This window comes from Mesoplodon bidens, assembly GCF_964165515.1.
Source record: "Mesoplodon bidens genome assembly, chromosome: 3".
Taxonomy (NCBI): Eukaryota; Metazoa; Chordata; class Mammalia; order Artiodactyla; family Ziphiidae; genus Mesoplodon; species Mesoplodon bidens.
This window is the reverse complement of record NC_138178.1, coordinates 158,164,541-158,183,817: the sequence shown is the minus strand read 5'-3', so window position 1 is coordinate 158,183,817 and position 19,277 is coordinate 158,164,541.

Genomic DNA, 19,277 nt, shown 5'->3' with positions numbered 1-19,277 from the left:
CTTGTGCTTCCTGCCTAGAGAAGTTCCTTTAGCATTTGTTGTAAAGCTGGTTTTGTGGTGCTGAGTTCTCCTAGCTTTTGCTTGTCTGTAAAGCTTTTAATTTCTCCATCAAATTTGAATGAGATCATTGCAGGGTAGAGTAATCTTGGTTATAGGTTTTTCTCCCTCATAACTTTAAATATGTCCTGCCACAACCTTCTGGCTTGCAGAGTTTCTGCTGAAAGATCAGCTGTTAACCTTATGGGGATTCCCTTGTATGTTATTTGTTGTTTTTCCCTTGCTGCTTTTAATATTTGTTCTTTGTATTTAAATTTTGATAGTTTGCTTAATATGTTTCTTGACATGTTCTCCTTGAATTTATCCTATATGGGACAGTCTGTGCTTCCTGGACTTGATTAACTATTTCCTTTCCCATATTAGGGAAGTTTTCAACTATAATCTCTTCAAATATTTTCTCAGCCCCTTTCTTTTTCTCTTCTTCTTCTGGGACCCCTATAATTCGAAGGTTGGTGCATTTAATGTTTTCCCAGAAGTCTCTGAGACTGTCCTCAATTCTTTTCATTCTTTTTTCTTTATTCTGCTCTGTGGCAGTTATTTCCACTATTTTATCTTCCAGGTCACTTATCCATTCTTATGCCTCAGCTATTCTGCTATTGATCCCTTCTAGAGAATTTTTAATTTCATTTATTGTGTTTTTCATCATTGTTTGTTTGCTCTTTAGTTCTTCTACGTCCTTGTTAAACATTTCTTGTGTTTTCTCCATTCATTTTCCAAGATTTTGGATCATCTTTACTATCATTACTCTGAATTATTTTTCAGGTAGACTGCCTGTTTCTTCTTCATTTGTTAGGTCTGGTGGGTTTTTGCCTTGCTCCTTCATCTGTTGTGCGTTTCTCTGTCTTCTCATTTTGCTTAACTTCCTGTATTTGGGGTCTCCTTTTTGCAGGCTGCATGTTCATAGTTCCCATTTTTTTTGGTGTCTTTCCCCAGTGGCTGAGTTTGGTTCAGTGGTTTGTGTAGGCTTCCTGTTGGAGGGGACTAATGCCAGTGTTCTGGTGGATGAGACTGGATCTTGTCTTTGCGGTTGGCAGATCCACGTCTGGTGGTGTGTTTTGGGGTGTCTGTGGCCTTATTATGATTTTAGGCAGCCTCTGTGCTCTTGGATGGGGTTGTGTTCCTGTCTTGTTAGTTGTCCTGCATAGGGTGTCCAGCACTGTAGCTTGCTGGTTGTTGAGTGGAGCTGGTTCTTGGCATTGAGATGTAGATCTCTGGGAGATTTTCAGTGTTTGATATTACGTGGACCTGGGAGGTCTCCTGTGGACCAGTGTCCTGAACTTGGCTTTCCCACCTCTGTGGCACAGCCCTGATACCTGGCTGGAACACCAAGAACCTGTCCTGCACACAGCTCAGAATAAAAGGGTGAAAACAAAAGAAGAAACAAAGAAGAAGATAAAATAAAATAAAGTTATTAAAAAATAATTATAAGGAAAAAAATTTTAAGTCAAAAAAAAAAAAAAAAAAAGGACAGACAGAACCCTAGGACAAATGGTAAAAGCAAAGCTATACAGAGAAAATCATACACAGACGCATCCAAGTTCACACTCACAAGAAGAGAAAAAGGAAAAATATATATATATCGTTGCTCCCAAAGTCCACCTCCTCAATTTGGGATGATTTGTTGTCTATTCAGGTATTCCACAGATGCAGGGTGTATCAAGTTGATTGTGAAGATTTAATCCTCTTCCCCTGAGGCTGATGGGGGCAATTTCCCTTTCTCTTCTTTGTTCGCACAGCTCCCGGGGGTTTAGCTTTGGATTTGGACCCGCCTCTGTGTGTAGGTCGCCTGAGGGCATCTGTTCTTCGCTCAGACAGGATGGGGTTAAAGGAGCAGCTGATTCGGGGGCTCTGGTTCACCCAGGCCAGGGGGAGGTAGGGGTACGGATGCGGGGTGAGCCTGCGGCAGCAGAGGCCGGCATAACTTTGCACCAGCCTCAGGCGCACCGTGCGTTCTCCCAGGGAAGTTGTCCCTGGATCTCGGGACCCTGGCAGTGGCAGGCTGCACAGGCTCCCGGGAGGGGAGGTGTGGCAAGTGACCTGTGCTCGCACACAGGCTTCTTGGTGGTGGCAGCAGCAGCTTTAGCGTCTCATGCCCGTCTCTGAGGTCCGTGCTGATAGCCACGTCTCGAGCCCATCTCTGGAGCTCCTTTAAGCAGCGCTCTGAATCCCCTCTGCTCGCGGACCAGGAAACAAAGAGGCAAGAGAAAGTCTCTTGCCTCTTCAGCAGCTCCAGACCTTTTCCCGGACTGCCTCCTGGCTAGACGTGGCGTACTAACCCCTTTAGGCTGTGTTCACGCCAACAACCCCACTCCTCTCCCTGCGCTCCGACCAAAGCCCGAGCCTCTGCTTCCAGCCCCCGCCCACCCCGGCGGGTGAGCAGACAAGCCTCTTGGGCTGGTGAGTGCTGGTCAGCACCAATCCTCTGTGCGGGAACCTCTCTGCTTTGACCTCTGCACCCCTGTGGCTGCGCTCTCCTCCACGGCTCCGAAGCTTCCCCCCTCCGCCACCCACAGTCTCCACCCGCAAAGGGGCTTCCTAGTGTGTGGAAACCTTTCCTCCTTCACAGCTCCCTCCCAGAAGTGCAGGTCCCGTCCCTATTCTTTGTCTCTGTTTATTCTTTTTTCTTTTGCCCTACCCTGGTACGTGGGGAGTTTCTTGCCTTTTGGGAGGTCTGAGGTCTTCTGCCAGCGTTCAGTAGGTCTTGTGTAGGAGTTGAAATACATGTAGATGTATTTCTGATGTATTTGTGGGGAGGAAGGTGATCTCCACGTCTTACTCTTCCGCCATCTTGAAGCTCCTCTCGCATTTTATTTTTTTAATCCTATATTCCTATGGTCTGTGTTACTGGATGAGTTTGTCATACATAATAATGGTGCTGTCTTCTACAAATACAAATGGCCACATAGAGGTGAACTGATGGCACAAATGAAAAGAGATGATCTGAAATGAACAAAGAAGTTTCTTTTTCCTTTCTAAAAGTTCTGTAAAGGAACAAAGCTGTGAACACATTTTTTTGATCCATTTCTCCTTCCTAACTTGTAAACTTTGGATGAAAACTTACAGGGAGAAGACAACATAGTGATATGTTTGAGAGACATTTCTTGGCTTTTCTTAAACAAAAATAATCTCATAATTAATAAATTCTCATATATCACTAAATATTTTAAACATAATTTTTTTTTTCTGTTTGTGAGAACTCACTCCAAACCATTGAAGTGAGCATCTTTTTCTCTGTGGCCTTTTACTTTTCTTTTTAAATTAATTAGTTTTTTTTTGGATTCTGGGATCTTTTAATTTTAATTGCATGTTCTATTGTTAAGTCTTTACTTTTATTTATAATGAACTACTTTTTTTAATAAGGCAGGGAAGGCTCTGTGTAGCAAGAGACGAATTGGTTCATCACTGTTGGTTGAAAAGCATCATGACACACAGATTTCTCAGACAAGGGCAGATGATTTTCTATAAAAGCCTCAACCGTTCATGTGCTACACTCAACTTCCAGAAGAATGAATAGCTAAAAATATCCGCACTCCCCAAACAAACAGCAAAGACAAGTTTCTATAGGAAAGTACTCATTATTTCCTCTGTTCCTACTGCTTATCCAAATGAAAAGAGTGAAAGCAGCACCCTTCTCTAAGAAAGAATGTGGGCATATGTAGAACACAGTATTGAAGATAGAAGATTTGATTATTATTTTTTTACTTTAGATATGCACTGTCCAAAGTCAATGCTTGAGCAGGACTAATTATCTCTGAAGTTTAAGACTTGGCATATTGTGTTTAAAAGTTTGTTTTCTGGGTTGATTGCCTAGCTTTGTTCTGGAACCATAAAGTAAAATTTTAACTTACCAAGAAATATTAAATATAACATAATTTGGGAGCTAAAACAGCCTCAGGATATAGTTCAGCTCTTTGATTTTCACATTAAGTCTACACAGGTTATGTTACTTGCCTTGATTCTTAAGTTCATTCAAGACAGGGTGAGGTCTAAAACCATGTTTTATTATTATACCATAGAACCTCACTTGTCTGGATCAAAGGCCCAAAAATGATTGAGTGAAAAAGAGAGAGAGATCATCATAAATTTTTCTTAATATAAAAATCCAGAAAGTATATCTGCCAAGTTAGTAGAAGAACAATAGCTATCCATTATTTTTTCCATTCATTTATTGGGAATTGTCTGTGAAGCTCCTATAACACTTAGGCACTGTGATAGGTGTTGAGGACAAAAAAATAAATCAGATTCCTGACTTCTTCATTGACAGGGTTATTATATATGGGAGTTTCTTTGTAGTGGTTTTACTTATGAGCCAGAAAACATGATTAAGTTTCTTTTGGGAGTTCATCACTGCTAGAGCTCAAGTTGGGAATTCTCACAAGCTTGCCTACATAGGACCTACTGGGGAGAGCATCAACCCATCATACCTGTACTTGTAAACCTCTTTACTCAGGGATAAAAGACAAACAGTTAAGCACTTCTGTAACAGAGAAGAACAAACCTGACTCTATATAGGATCAACTCCTTTAGCTCTAACCTTTGTGCTCTGTTGCCTGTGCTTTCATTTTGGCTCTGCACCTTTGTAAAAGAATGTTGCCTATAGCCTTAAATATATGTGATAGCCCATTCTCAAGGCTCTGCCTCTCAGGCTTGACTTTTAAAGGTGTTTGTCTTCTACCCCTGAGTACATGTTTACAAGTACAAGTTGAGAATTCCCAACTTGAGCACTAGCAGAACAGAGAACAACAATTGTCATGTTGGAGGAAAACAACAATTGTCATGTTGGAGGTTTACATTTTGACCAGAACTGCATGGAAGGCTGCAAGAACAAAGGATTCCTGTACCAAGAAGTTCGTAACAAACAGCCACACCCCCTCCCCTTTTAGTATAAAAGAAGCCTGAATTTTCTAACTCTAGTAAGATGGTTCTTTGGGACACTAGTCCACCATCTTCTTGGTCTGCTGGCTTTCTGAATAAAGTTGCTATTCCTTGCCCCAACACCACATCTCTTGATTTATTGGCCTGTCGTTTGGGAAGCAGAACAAGCTTTGACTTGGTAACACTTTGTCTTCTGTATTCTTCAGATACCTCAGAAAATTCAACATTATTGTCACAGTGTTATAGGCAAAGAGTTTAAATAATTTGCCTAAAGTCAACAAGTGTGTAAGTGGTAAAATTATAAATAGAACTCAGATAATGTGACTACTGTCTCTGTATTAGTCCTACAATGTTATTCTGATATCAGGGGGTGACTAATGCCTCCCTATGTATATTTTTTTCTTTTATAACAAAATCAAAATAACTTTTAGTTAATTAGAATTATGTGATTCAATAATATTGTGCATTTATTTAGAACATATTTCACCAAGTTTCTGTGCTAAGCACTTTATAATGATTATCTCATTTAATTATTAAAATGGCCTTGAAAATACATATAATTTTTTCCACATGACAGTTCAGAGAATTCAGGTTTATAAAGATTATGTAACTTACTAGTTGCCTGGCTTTGACTGACTGGTAGAGTTGAAGTTTAAAGTTAGGTCAGTTCAAAGCCAAATCCTTTGCCTTAAAACAAAACAATATAAACAAAACCAAAAAAAAAAAAAAACCTGTGCAATTATTTTAGTTCTTTCAGGTAGGGTTGTCTATAAATGTCATACCAGTGTAAAACACTGCAAAATACCACTCTACATGTTATCTTTCACACAAAAGACTAACCAAGTATAGCAAGTAAGTTATTAACTGAAGTGAACAAAGAACAGAGCAGAAGATGAAAAATGAATTCACAACTTCAGTAGTTGAGAGAGCTATGTCAGAGAAGACAGAAGACAGGAAAGGAGGAAGACAGAAAAGTTATGCCAAATGGCTGGGGATGCTTTTGCTCATGTCCTGGTGAAAGGGTTTAACTACAAACTGCTTACTTCAGAGTAGAACATGTTTAAGGAGACATTTAATTTCCACATATTCAACTTATTTCTATATTTTAGTGCTCAGTAATAAAACAAAAATTGTAATAGACCTTAAAAATAAAAGCTGAGCTAATGGAATAATAAGGTTGTCATAAGGGCTCCATTCTTCTCTGCAGTGAATCAGGGAAGCCCAGTTTCAGTGTTGCTGCCGTGTTCTGGGGATTTGTTGGGTTTGACAAGGAATTTTATTTTGATTGTCATGTGCTATCACGAGCAGAGAGCTTATAGAGCAGCATGGCTCCCAAATCACTCTCCTTCTTCAAGTGTCACCCAGAAAACAGCCTGTGAGTTATCACTGTTAAAATTTATAACCTAAATATTTTATATTCTGCCTAAAAGTAAGCCTAAGTCTTGAAGACACATAACTTTTATATTTGCAGTCCTGCTCTCTTTGCTGGTAATGGGCCATTCACAGTTTGTTTCATGTTGGCGCATCATCACAGAAACTGACAGAGAGAAAGAAACACTTTTTAACATTCACCCCCAGTTTAAAGCCAAAGACAAGCAAGATGCAAATAATTAGATTCAAAGTTTGCATCTCCACAAATATATTAACAGGCATGAATTCACATGTCCCTCAATTTACCCTGTTATCCAGGGTATTCGGTGATGTGGAAACACGATGACCAGGCTGTTTCAATGCAGGTATCTGCTCATTTGTTAGAACTAGCAATGAAGCAGGCCATGTTTAGTCCCAATCTCGGCATTAACTTTTATTTGTTGCACAGATAGAGACCATGGTCTTACCATGATACTCCCAACCTCTCCCCACCCACGCATATACAAACACACACACACACACACACACACACAATTTTTAAACAAGGACTATATAAGTGTATAGAAAATCAGTAAAAATCTAGTTTTACTAACCAGGACATGGACCTAAAATGTAATAACAAAAACAAACAAACAGAAGAATCTCAGTAATTACCAGTTATCCATCTAAGCACACTGCTAAACATTTTACAAATATATCTCATGTTCTTTACAACATCTTCAATTTTTCCTAAGCAATTTATTGAATGTCAAGATGCTGATAGTGGCATAGCCAGATTGAAATTCATCTTTGGCCATTTCTAATGCTTTCATTCTTCCATTCCACACTGCATTGTCCCTAGGAATGCCCGGTCTGCTAATGGGGTTACAATGTCATCATCTCAAGAAACGAAAAATTTCAAAAAGTCATTGATGAGCCACAGCCACAAAGGGAACTCACAGTCCCATGAAAGAGTGATAAAATAATGATTTTAAAGATCTGCAGAGATTCAACATCAAGCAACTTTGATGTATGAAGGAAACTAGTGAGTCACAGAGGAGGAAGGGGCAAAGTTCTGTTTAAAATATTTTGTTTACTAATTTTTGAGACATTTCTTGATATTAAGAGCAAAAGTAAAAGAGACCATCAAAAGTTGAATAACACAGCCTGACTGGTGAGGTGGAATGAGGAGCATTCAATAAAACAACAAATTTACCACATTTTAAAAAAAAAGCCATATTTGAGGATGTGAATATGTGTTGCTGTGTTCATACAAAGTACACATGTCTTACAGGTAGCATGATAGGAGTCTAAATCCATGGCAGATGTCTTAACTTGGTATTTAAATTTGAGATTTTACATATCATTGTTAATTATGATGTAGGAGGATTAGAACTCCAGAGCAGGAGGAAAGTACTGGGCTGTTAACAGAATGGAGTGGGATGTTTGTCTAAATCGGGAGAGGAAGGGATACTCAGAAATAAGCAGGGATCAGAGTGGTATTATGAGATCTAAGAGGATTTACAGCACAGAGGAAATGGTGAACACAGGCTAATGCACAACACAGGTCCAGGAAGATAATGACTTGAGCTCCTGGGATTGAGAATTCAGATGCCATGATGATCTCAATGGGAAGAGTTTCAGTGCAAAGACAAGGACCAGATGGTAAGCTGTGGATTGCAGAGAAGTAAGAAAAGTAAACTCAGTGTACAGGAAACTATTCAGAGAAATGTAGATAAAAATGAACAAGATATATGATAGTAGCTATAGATGATATGATACGATATCCAGGGAGAAGAGAAGAGAAGAGAAGAGAAGAGAAAAGAAGAAACAAAGTACATATAAATAATGGAGCAAGGGTCCTTTGCTAAACTGTGGATCACAAAAACATATCTGAACTCTTGATATGAGAAATTTACATGACTGCTATGTCAGCAAAAACCTGAATTCTTCTCATGAACTTAGTGGATCTTGCTCTTTTTACCTCTCAAAGCATCTCAATGATGGACAAACTGTGAAATCTTAGTTTCTAGTATTTGACATGCCTTGCTGAATTATCAGACTTTGTGCCCCTGAGCAAGATAAATGATGTTTATACAAGTGTATTGGAAATCAAGGTATAAGAGTTGCAGAATTTGAATATGGTAACTAATATTTTAGTCTATCACCATTTTTTTTAATGAAACTGTCCTAAGTGTTTCAGGATACTCTTAGATAAGGCCAAGAAATGAAACTGATACTTTGAAAATATTCTCTGCTTCATAGGGGCCAAATGATCACCCGCCACAAGAGAAGGCAAAACTGAAAAATACATGATTAGTATTCTAGGAACAAGAAATAAACTGCACGGAAAGGCAGAAAAGAGACTGGGGATATGAATCTGTGGATGGTGTCCAGATTTAATTGGTTCCATTGTGCAAGTTAAATCATGATCTTCCTAATGACCAACTCCCTAGGCAGATTCAAGCCATTAATGACTAACAGGATCTGGGTTGACTTTTTAACCTTAGCTTAGGCTGTCAGTGCCATAGTATTTGAAGCCACAGGGGCAGGTTGCTAAATACAAAATCTGAACTTCATTTTTATTGTCTATCCTATATTTTAAAAGAGCTGAGGGAGAGCAGGGCAAGGGATTAAATGAAAGATCTATGATGATAAGTATAAGAACATTTAGCTCCTTTAGAGTTCCAGCTGGAGGCAGGCACACTCACCTTATTCATTTATTCTTCAACAACTCTTGGAGATCTATGGTTTTATCTCCACTTTTTGTAATTAAGGAAACAGAAGTATATCCCTGATAATCCTTTAAGTGACTTCTCCTGACTTGTAGTTGTTCTTCTTTATGGCTTTATGTTCTTTACTTTTCTTTCCTCCTCTGGAGGCCCTCTCTGGCTCTCTTCTCATTCTAACCTTCCTAGTATTGCTCATCGTTCTATGGGTTCAAACTTCACAAATGTGTTAATGACTTCCAAATCAGGTCAGCTGAGCTCTAAACATGTCTACTTGGATAACTCAAAGATTTAACATCTACAAAATATAAGTCATATTTACCTTCAGATGCCTTCCTCCTGCATTCCTATTATTACTGCCATTCACCTAATTTCTCTGTTTTGACTTCTTTCTCTCTGTCAGGCCCTTCTGCCAATTCATCACTGAGACCTGTTGATGCTAATCTAAATATTTCATAAATCCACCTCTACTTCATTACTCGAGATGACCATTGTCCTTTACCTGGAACCCTTCCGCAGCTTGCCCTTCTGTTTGTCTTCCCTATCTTTGCTCCATTTCCTACACTGCAGTCAGAGGGATCTTCCTGAAATGTATACCTTATCAGGCCATTCTTTGGCTTGGAAGTTTTCAGAGATTCCTGATTAGCCTTATAATCAATTCAAAGCTGGTGAATGCCGTGACTCTCTCTCACCCCCAACTTCATTTATTTCTGCTTGACACTGCTCTCTCTCACCCAGCACACTCTAAAATCTATTCCCTCATAAACATGTCATGTTCTTGGTAGCTTCTAAGTGGGAACACCTGTCAGGCCCTTTGTTAAGGTCATCCTTTCTCAATGTCTCCCCTGAGTTAATAAATACCACTTACCCTTCAGGATTTAGCTCTGCCATTTCTTCCACCTTGAAGCCTTCCCTGAGTGTGGGTCCTCTACAAAGGTTTTCCATGGCACATAAGTTTACCATAGATGGCACTTATGAAATACAAGCACTCTAATTTCTTCCTTATTTTTTGCTTTTTGAGCTTTTTTTGAGTTTAAGTGGCTTGCCTAAGATAACAAAACCAGTAAGTAGCAGAATTAAAATCCAAATCCAGTTCCACCCTCTTTCCATGAGTCACACTGAATGTAATCCCACAGTGTTCAGCAACCTAGCATGCTAACTTTCTTATAACTATCAGTAAAAATATAGGGATGGAGAGACTTCCATGCATGTTCATTCTTATTCCATCATATATTTGGTGCATCTTTCATCGCCAAAATCACTACGACAATTTGGGTAATACTCTATGGTATTCTGTTAACTACCTCAGTTTGAACTGATACATATACAGTCATTCCTTGGCATCCACGGAGGATTGATTCCAGGACCCTCCTCCACCAGGCCAAAATCTGCAGATGCTCAAGTCCATTACATAAAATGGCATAATATTTGCATGTAACCTATGCACATCCTCCTGTATACTTTAAATCATCTGTATATTACTTATAATATCTAATGCAATGTAAATGTTAGGTACATAGTTGTAAATTCAATGTAAATGCTATGTAAATATTTGCCTGGGCATAGAAAATTCAATTTTTGCTCCTTGGAACTTTCTGAAATTTTTCTTTTTTAATAGTTTCAAACCACAGTTGGTTGAATCTGCAGATACAAAATCCATAGATATGGAAGGCCAACTGAACACCTTGTTTTGTGCTGGTCTCAACCTACTGATAATGAGTTTTGGGATGGACTGACTCTTGTGATTCTTGTTATGATAGCAAGACACCCTCAGCAATAACCATCAAAGGACTTTTGAAAAAAAAAGGGTTTATTATTCACAGTCCTGGAAAGCACATGGCACACCTACTGCCACACAATGAGGTTGGTGGCGGTGGGGCGTGAGACAGAAATTGAGAGAGAGAGAGAAAGAGAAAGAGAAAGGGAGGGAGAAAGCAAGAGAGAGCTTCTGGGGTTTAGTTTTTATTGGGGTCAAGGGTGGGAACCTAGGGTTTTGAGAACTCACTCTTTAGTGGTGAATTTAAAACATAAGAGCAGGCATATAAAGCAAGGGAAGAGAAAAAACAAATGGCCCAAATGGTCAGTTATGAAAATCAGCCAAGATCTCTAAACCAAAGGAGCCTAGGAGGGAGGCTGGGGGGTAGGGAGGTTCAGTCCTGTGGCTGACTATGCATTTATGTGAGATAGCCACCTTTAAGTGGATGCCTTTTTTAAATGGTTTGAAATTAAAGCTTAAGTCAGACATTTGTATTACAAAAAAAGGAATAAAAAGAAAGCAAACCAACCATCAGGACTTACACTACACACCTAAGCTCCTTAGGTTTGACTTTGGAACACTGGTTCTCAAATTTGGCTGCATATTGAAATTTCCTGGGGAGATTTAAAAAGTATTGATACCTGGATTTCACACCCAGAAATTCACATTTATTTTTTATGGGGTATTGCCTAGACACTAGGATATTTTTCAAAACTTGTGGGATTATTCTAATGTGCACTAGTGTTTGAGAACCACTGCCTTTGAAAGGATCTAGTTCACTTTCTCTTTTCGAAGATGAGGCAAATGAAGTGTAAAGAGATTAAGTGAGCTGCCTGAGGTTAAATGATACAGTTTATGTGAGTAATTAGTCACATGTGATTGATTCCTGAATCAACGATTAACTGCCCATGCAGATAAAATTAGGTAGCATTTCCAGACTCTGTCCCCACTGCAATGTGGCTACACCAAAAGAAAGAGTAAAGCCATGTCTTTCCTATGATATCACAGCCCTCCATGGCTGCTCAATAAAGTAGCAGTACTCTCCTTTTGTATCATGCTTTTGGTAAATATTTTCAGATCTACTTCATCAGATATATTTATTAAGTGCTTTTGTTAGGTACTTTCAGATTTACTATATAATTTTTCTACAATTTTTCGATAGTTTTTTCATTGACATATTTTTTTTAAATTGTAACCAATAGCAAGCTGCGAGTTAAAATTTTAAACTAATAAATACTACTTTGAAATATATGTAGGAAATCTTAGTCTAGACTTGAACATAGTTAAGAGGAGTGACTTTGGAATCAGTCAGTGTTGAGTTTAAGTCTTGACCCTCACATACATGAGCTATATGACATTGGGCAAATCGCTCAACTTTTCTGAATCTCAGTTGCCATAGAGAGGATGGCAATCATGCTATCTATGGTGATAAATATTAACTCTTACAAGTGTATGATACATATATGTGTGGAATATTGGTGATACAACAGGGGGAGTAGTCACCACTGAGTGGCTAGAGGGTACTTAGAAAGGGTTTTATGAAAACAAGTCCTGAGGAGGAAGAAATTTTCCTCTACCCTTCTAGGTTTTTCTGGCTGGTCTAAGAATTAAATTGACTTGAGACAGATTAACAGGAGAAAATCAAACAAAAATTTGATAACATGTATACGTGGGAGAGACCCAGGAAAACTGCATAACTCACCAAAATGGCCAAAGCTCTCACTTTAAATACCATCTTCAAAAATAAAAGAGGATGTTGGGGGTAGTGGTTTGGGATTTCAAAGGGAAGGAAGGCAATTCACACGAAGATAGAAAAGCAAATGGTTAGTAAACAAATGTTTGTTGGGCCATGTATAGACAACGGGATATAGAGGACTCATATTTAGCCCTTGCCTCAGTTTCCCCAAGACACTGATCCCACATTCTTTGCAGATATCTCTGTGATAGTTCTATTCTGGGAACCAGACCTTTATTTAAATTATTTTAGGCAGTTAGGGGAAAGGTCAAAGGTTTTTCCTATTTTGGACCTTAAAAATAATCAGCCTAGGGCCTCCCTGGTGGCGCAGTGGTTGAGAGTCCGCCTGCCGATGCAGGGGATACGGGTTCGTGCCCCGGTCTGGGAGGATCCCATATGCCGCGGAGCGGCTGGGCCCGTGAGCCATGGCCGCTGGGCCTGCGCATCCGGAGCCTGTGCTCCGCAACGGGAGAGGCCACAACAGTGAGAGGCCCGCGTACCACAAAAAAAAAAAATAAAAAAAAAAAATAATAATAATAATCAGCCTAAATAAACCCTCATGCCATAGAGACACATTTTGGGGTGACAAATTTTGCTCCTCTCAAAGGTACAAGGTAAGCTGAGTTTTAAGACAGGAACTGATATACCACAGGGTTTGTATTGCCATATTGTTCTAAGTGAAGAATTTGAAACTAGAAAAGTTAAGTCCCATATATATAGTCGACATAATTGTGTTTTTAAAGTTGAGCTCTAATGAGACTCAGTCCTTTCTCCACAATGTTCTTATTTATTTAAGCTTCACACTCAGAATGTGGCACAGATCTCCGTACATCCAACCTCCCATGAACATTGAAAGTATAGACTAGACAATACTTATTCCCAATTTAAGCTGGAAAGTATTCACAAAACAAGTGCATCCAAATAGTGTTAACTCTCCTAGCTGAACTTCCAGCAATGAGACTCCTAGGAATCAGAGCCACCCCTGAAAACAAAGCAGAGATAAGATTGAAATGCCAATTAATAAAATACATCCTCTGAGCAGCCCCTTCTGAAAGAGGACAAGTACAGGTTGCCTAGGTACATGCTTTTGAACTCCAAGGGACAAGTTGACTTTTCTCCTCCCCAGAGTCTGAGAGTCATAACATTCTCTTCCTCTGTGATGGAGAGAACTTTGTTGAGTTTGCATGCTCTCTGGTAGTATAGCCTTGGAGAGTTCTCCTAAATCTTCTTGCCATAATTTCTTTATCTGCAAAATGGATGGATACCAGCTATTTTCTAGGGTCAACATGAGGATTGAATACAATAAAGCATGCAAAATATTTTGTAAACTATCAAGTTCCATAGTAGTATCCATAATCCTGCTCTCCCCAAAAGTACAACAGCTGATTATTCCAGAGCATATTGAAGGCCATAGATGTTTCTTCAGGACAAAGAGTTATGCTTCAGGGAAACCCAGTGATACTGCATTGTGTTCCACCTTTCACCTTATCCTGGTATTGGAAGTAGTTAATGGTAAATCCTTGGTCGTGTGAGGTGATGGATGATTACCTAATTAAGAAGTCATTCCCTTTCATTCTTTCTAATCGATCTGAAAATACATTATCTGCTTGGTTTTATGGGAAAATTCATTATTTCATGGGAAATGGGAAGGTATTAAGAAAATCAGAACAGATGGAAAGCAGTGAGAGGACCAACCAAAAGCATTTTGGAAATCTTTAAAAATATCTAGAAAGGAGAAGAGATTTCTAATGGGATCCTGGGCTCAATTTTTCTGTTCTCAATTTGTTAATGCATTTCATTCTTTCATCAGTTACAGCCCATAAAAAGCCTGCTGTTCATTCCCGTCAGGTCTGCTTTTCCTCTCATGGAACTGGATCCCAGAGGAGAGAATAAAACCAAAAAAAAATTGCTTCTCAGAAACATAAGATGGATGTACTCTGAGAAATACCACTGGCAGCAAACTTTCCCCTTCATAGGGAAAAAAAGAAATCATTTCTTACATCTTTAGAATTTGAGACCAACTTGTAAACCAGCTGATGGCAGAGGCCTCAAGGGATTGCCAAATAGCTTCATCATTTCATTGGTTGTCATGTTTTAAAAATCAGTGTCCACCTCACTATACAGCCTGCTTTTATTTTTTCTTTGATTTTTGAAATATCAGTTAAATCTGCAAGTTAAGAATCGAAACACATAACTCTACATGGAAAAAAAAGTAAAGCAGCAGAAAACACTATCCTGAAACATGGGGTTTCTTGCCTTAATAGGCAAGTGTTAGGTCAAATATCAGTGAACAACTAAATGTAGACTATTTGAGTACATTTTTTTTGAGGGCCCACCAGGAATATGAGTATTTTGGAGAATACAAATGCATATATTTTCATAATCTTCATAATTTTCTCTGCCTTTATCAATGAAAACCAAACCAAATGAAACCAAACAATGAAAACCAACCTCAGAAATACCCAGTGTTTAAATGAAACTAATAAAATCTAAGAATATAAAGGGATCTCATAGCTCTTTTTCAATTGATGAGGAAACTGAGGTCAAATTAACTGATCTGTCTTGGCCTAAATGACAAGTTAGGGCTACTCATTTGGATTATTCTGGAGGTCTTTTGGCTTTTCACTATATTTGCATGTAAAAATGACTAGAATATGTTACTGTACTAAACCTGACCAACGAAGGTTATTTGGCTAAAAGAAAAAGAAAGTTGTGCCCATCACTGACACAATTCAGTATTTCTCAGTTAAGATTCAGCTTCTAAAACATATGAAGGGATTCAGGTGGGACATGAGGGAAATAATGGACTCCAAGGTGTAATTATACAGAAATTTTTATCTTTTGCTTTTTCATCTCCACTCCTTCTAGACTAAATATATTTGTGATCAGACCACATAAGTCCCGCAGTAATAATATTTTCTAAACCCAGATGATAGATATTCTTCTGTCTTCCCAGCCTACCTGGAGTCTAAACACTGGCCTGGAAATATGTTTATTCCCTTGATAGCTTTTTTCCCAATCATTGACCTTCAGTTCACAAATGCCTCATTTCAAATAGTGAATGGTTTTATTACATGAAATGACTGGGGTGGGAGGGAGAGGACTGACTAGGCATTTTCTATGACCAGACAATGACTCAAGATGAGGGATTACTTCACAGTATGCTATTTACAGCCTTACAACAGATGAGACAGCTCAGAAGGAGATGGAGGAGGAAGAGAAAGTAAGAGAAGAACAAGAAAAAACAAGAAAAAGAAGGAGAAAGAATATTCCTTGTATCAGAAAAGAATGGATTAAAAACAAGGTGAAATCATTACACAATGCCAACTAGATAGGAATACCTTTTATTCCATCTACCCTATCTCAGTTTCATCTCTGGTGAAACACTTGAGACAGAATCACTCTTTGACTTCTGCATCAGTCACAGTGAGCACGGATTAATCAAGAGATCTAGTGCAACCACTTGCATTTGCTGAGGTTAGTTTCTATCTTTTAAGTCCAGACATAAGACCCAGCTCTGTGTACAGAATATACATAGAGACTTCTAGATTTTTTTTAAAGCACACATTACCTGAGGTTTTTCAATCCCACACTGCCCTGTGTGTTATTTCTTCTCCCTCACTGTCTTTTCTGCCCCTTCTCCCTCAGTCCTTCTCATATCTTAACTCCCAGTCTCACTTCACAGTACCTTTTTCATGAGCCACATAGGGCTCCAAGTTCTAATCCTTTAACTCTTGACCTGACCTATCTTCTCCCAGCACATGAATTGAACAGTCCTGGTTCTTCCTCTTTTGCTGTTTCCCATTTCCCTCCTAAACCACCCCCTTTCCTCACCGATTCCATCTGCACCAACTAGTCTTTGTATTGATAAGGCTGTGCATGAGCTGAAGGACGTCAATCCTAAGGACACACTGTATCTTACAGCTTCAACTTTACACTGTATCCTCAAGATTTTGTCCAAGATTGGCCTAAATTTCTCAAAGATTTAGAAGGAAAGAAGAATGAGAGAATTATCTTTTTAAAAAATTATTTTACTATGTTCCATTGCAAATGTTAAATTCCTTAATTCCTTCACCTTGTAAGTTTCTACCACTTTCTCTCCTCTCTTCTTCCCTCCCTTTTCCCACCAAAGATCATAATTCCTGGGTAAATATTTTATCACCTTATCATCTCTGTGTATAACCCTATCTTCATATCTATAACATAATATTCTTTTCAAATGTACTCCTCTAGGCTGTAACACTGTAAATTTTACCAAATAGAACCTGGTTTCCTATCTCTTCTGGTTCTCCTAGAATTTTGCTAAGTGACTTTAGACAAGTCATCTAACATATGTTTTCATATGTTTCATTCATATACAATAGTCAATGCATGCGAAAGTTCCTTACAAAAGTAAATTTATAGTCTTATACATGCTAATTCTGAAACATCTCATCCTTTCTGAGGCAGTCTTCTTACCCTTGAGTCCTTTTTGAAGGAACGACTTAAGAAGCCAGATATAGCTTTATCTAAACAGAAAACACCTGGTTCAAAGAGATTTGTCTACTTAGGAAATTGAAGTGGGAAACAGTAAAGACCAGGCAGTTTGTGGCAGGACATGAAGCAAAATAATCATGAAGAAATGTAGGCCAAAGAATTCACTGGGAATCATTAGTGAGTCAAAAATTAGTAAACCAAAGTTATAATTACATAATAGTTATAAAACAGTACATGATAAAGTCAACTAGCAATGAGAAAACTTAAAAGACAAAAAAACAAAAATTGATGGTGACAATAGCTCATTTAAATTCATGGTATTGTACTGGATAGTTGCTGTTTGCCTTTCCAAATACACTTTTCAAACTCTATTGACCTACTTTGTTCCCAAGGACACATCCATTATCTATGGCTTGCACCACCCACTATGCTTTGCTTTTTGGCTTCTGATTGGACTTCATCATGGCAGGTGTGGTAGGAGATTGGACAAAGATGGAGATATTGGGGACTGTATTCCCTCAGATTCTTCTCTGCAAAGCTGCTGTGTGGCAGGTGCTATAAAAGACCATGACACCAGATGGGAAGCACACTGTGATAGTCACAGGTCTTGCTGGACTTCAGTAACCACTCCTTTCCTTTGTCCCTTTTGGACTAAGAGTGGCAATGGCTTACTTCACTTTATAAATACAGGATGTGTCACCATCTCATGCAAGTTTTTCTTAACTTCTCTACATTCTTATAAAGCACCCCTTCAAAAAATTCCTTTCAATGAACCCTTTTAAATATGCCACCTGTTTCTTTCAAACCTGACTGAACCAGAATTAACAGAAGAGATTTATAGGTATTCATTGTTAAGACACATTGGATCTAGAATGACTCTTTGGTTCTAGTCTTTGTGACCTTTCCTTTCTTGTCCTAATTTTACAATTGTTCATCAACCCAGTACCCTCTGGCTTCAGGCTGCACCTCTCCAGTTACTATTGTCTTGTTAAGATCTCCAACAACATCTTTGTTGCCACATTCGATGAACAATTCTTTGTCCTCATCTTAGCTTCTCAGCAGGCATACCCACCACCACTCTTGATTATCTTTCTCTTCCACAGATTGTTCTGCATTATTATCATTGTTACCAAAGTAACACATGCCAAATAATTTCATAAAGTTTATGTAAAATAGCTCCTAAACTACTTTTCCCCATACCCAGTTCCCATTTTTCTAGAAACAATGGCTTTCAACTCTTCCAAACTTCCTTTCCCCTAGTATTAGTATTCTAATTTCTAAATAATATGTTTAAAATAATTTTTGCCTGACTTTTTCAGTTTAAGAAAAATCTATCGAATTCCTATTAAGAAAGCTGATACTCCCATAAGTTTTTATATTGCCTCCATATACTTACACACACGAATTACTTCTTTCCTTTTCACTTGATACAGTTACACTGTAATTTTTAGTTGAAACACTACACCCTGCATATATGATTATGGCTGGGTAAATATTCATAAGTAATTCATACAGTGTATGTTTTCTTTTTTAAAAAATTTTTGTTAACCTTTTTATTTGCAATTTTTCTCCCTAGACTCATCCTAAATGTACTGTCATAAGTAAAATTTTCTCTCATTAATTTTAAGCACTTTTGTCTTAGTGCTCTTCTTTCTGGAGATCTTCATTCTCTATTATGGTTGCTGAAAGGATGTCATCTGGGTAGACTTCTTTGCCATCACCTTGGAAATTCTTTTTCCTTTTTCTGCATGTGAGATCCCTAGTTTTGCAGATACCATGACTTTTACTTTCTTAGCTTACTCCTTTATCTTAGTGGAGTAGATTTCTGGAAAAACTGTGTAAATGAGGGAAAATTTTTGAGACCATGCATGATGACAGTGTGTCTAGCTATAGAATTCTGGGTTTGCAAATATTTCTCCTCAGAATTTTGGTAGCTTTGCACCATTATCTTCTAACTTCCAGTGGGCTATTGAACAGTTTGATACTTTTTTGATTCTGTCTCTTTTGTATTTGAGGCTTTTCCTCTTTCTGATTTTATGTAAGATCATCATTTTGTCCCAAAAGTTTCACGATGGTATATGACTTGGGATGGGTCGTTTTATCCATTACACTGACATTTGGTGAGTAAGATGACCAATGCTTCCCAATATGCCTGGGACTGTCATGATTTTAAAACTGAAAGTCCCACATTCTGAGAACCCCCTAGTTTCAGGTAAACCACAACAGTGGGTCACTCTGTTGATTGGTCCTCTCAGTTTGGAGCATCGTGAACTTCAGTTGTGGGAAGTTTGCTTCAATT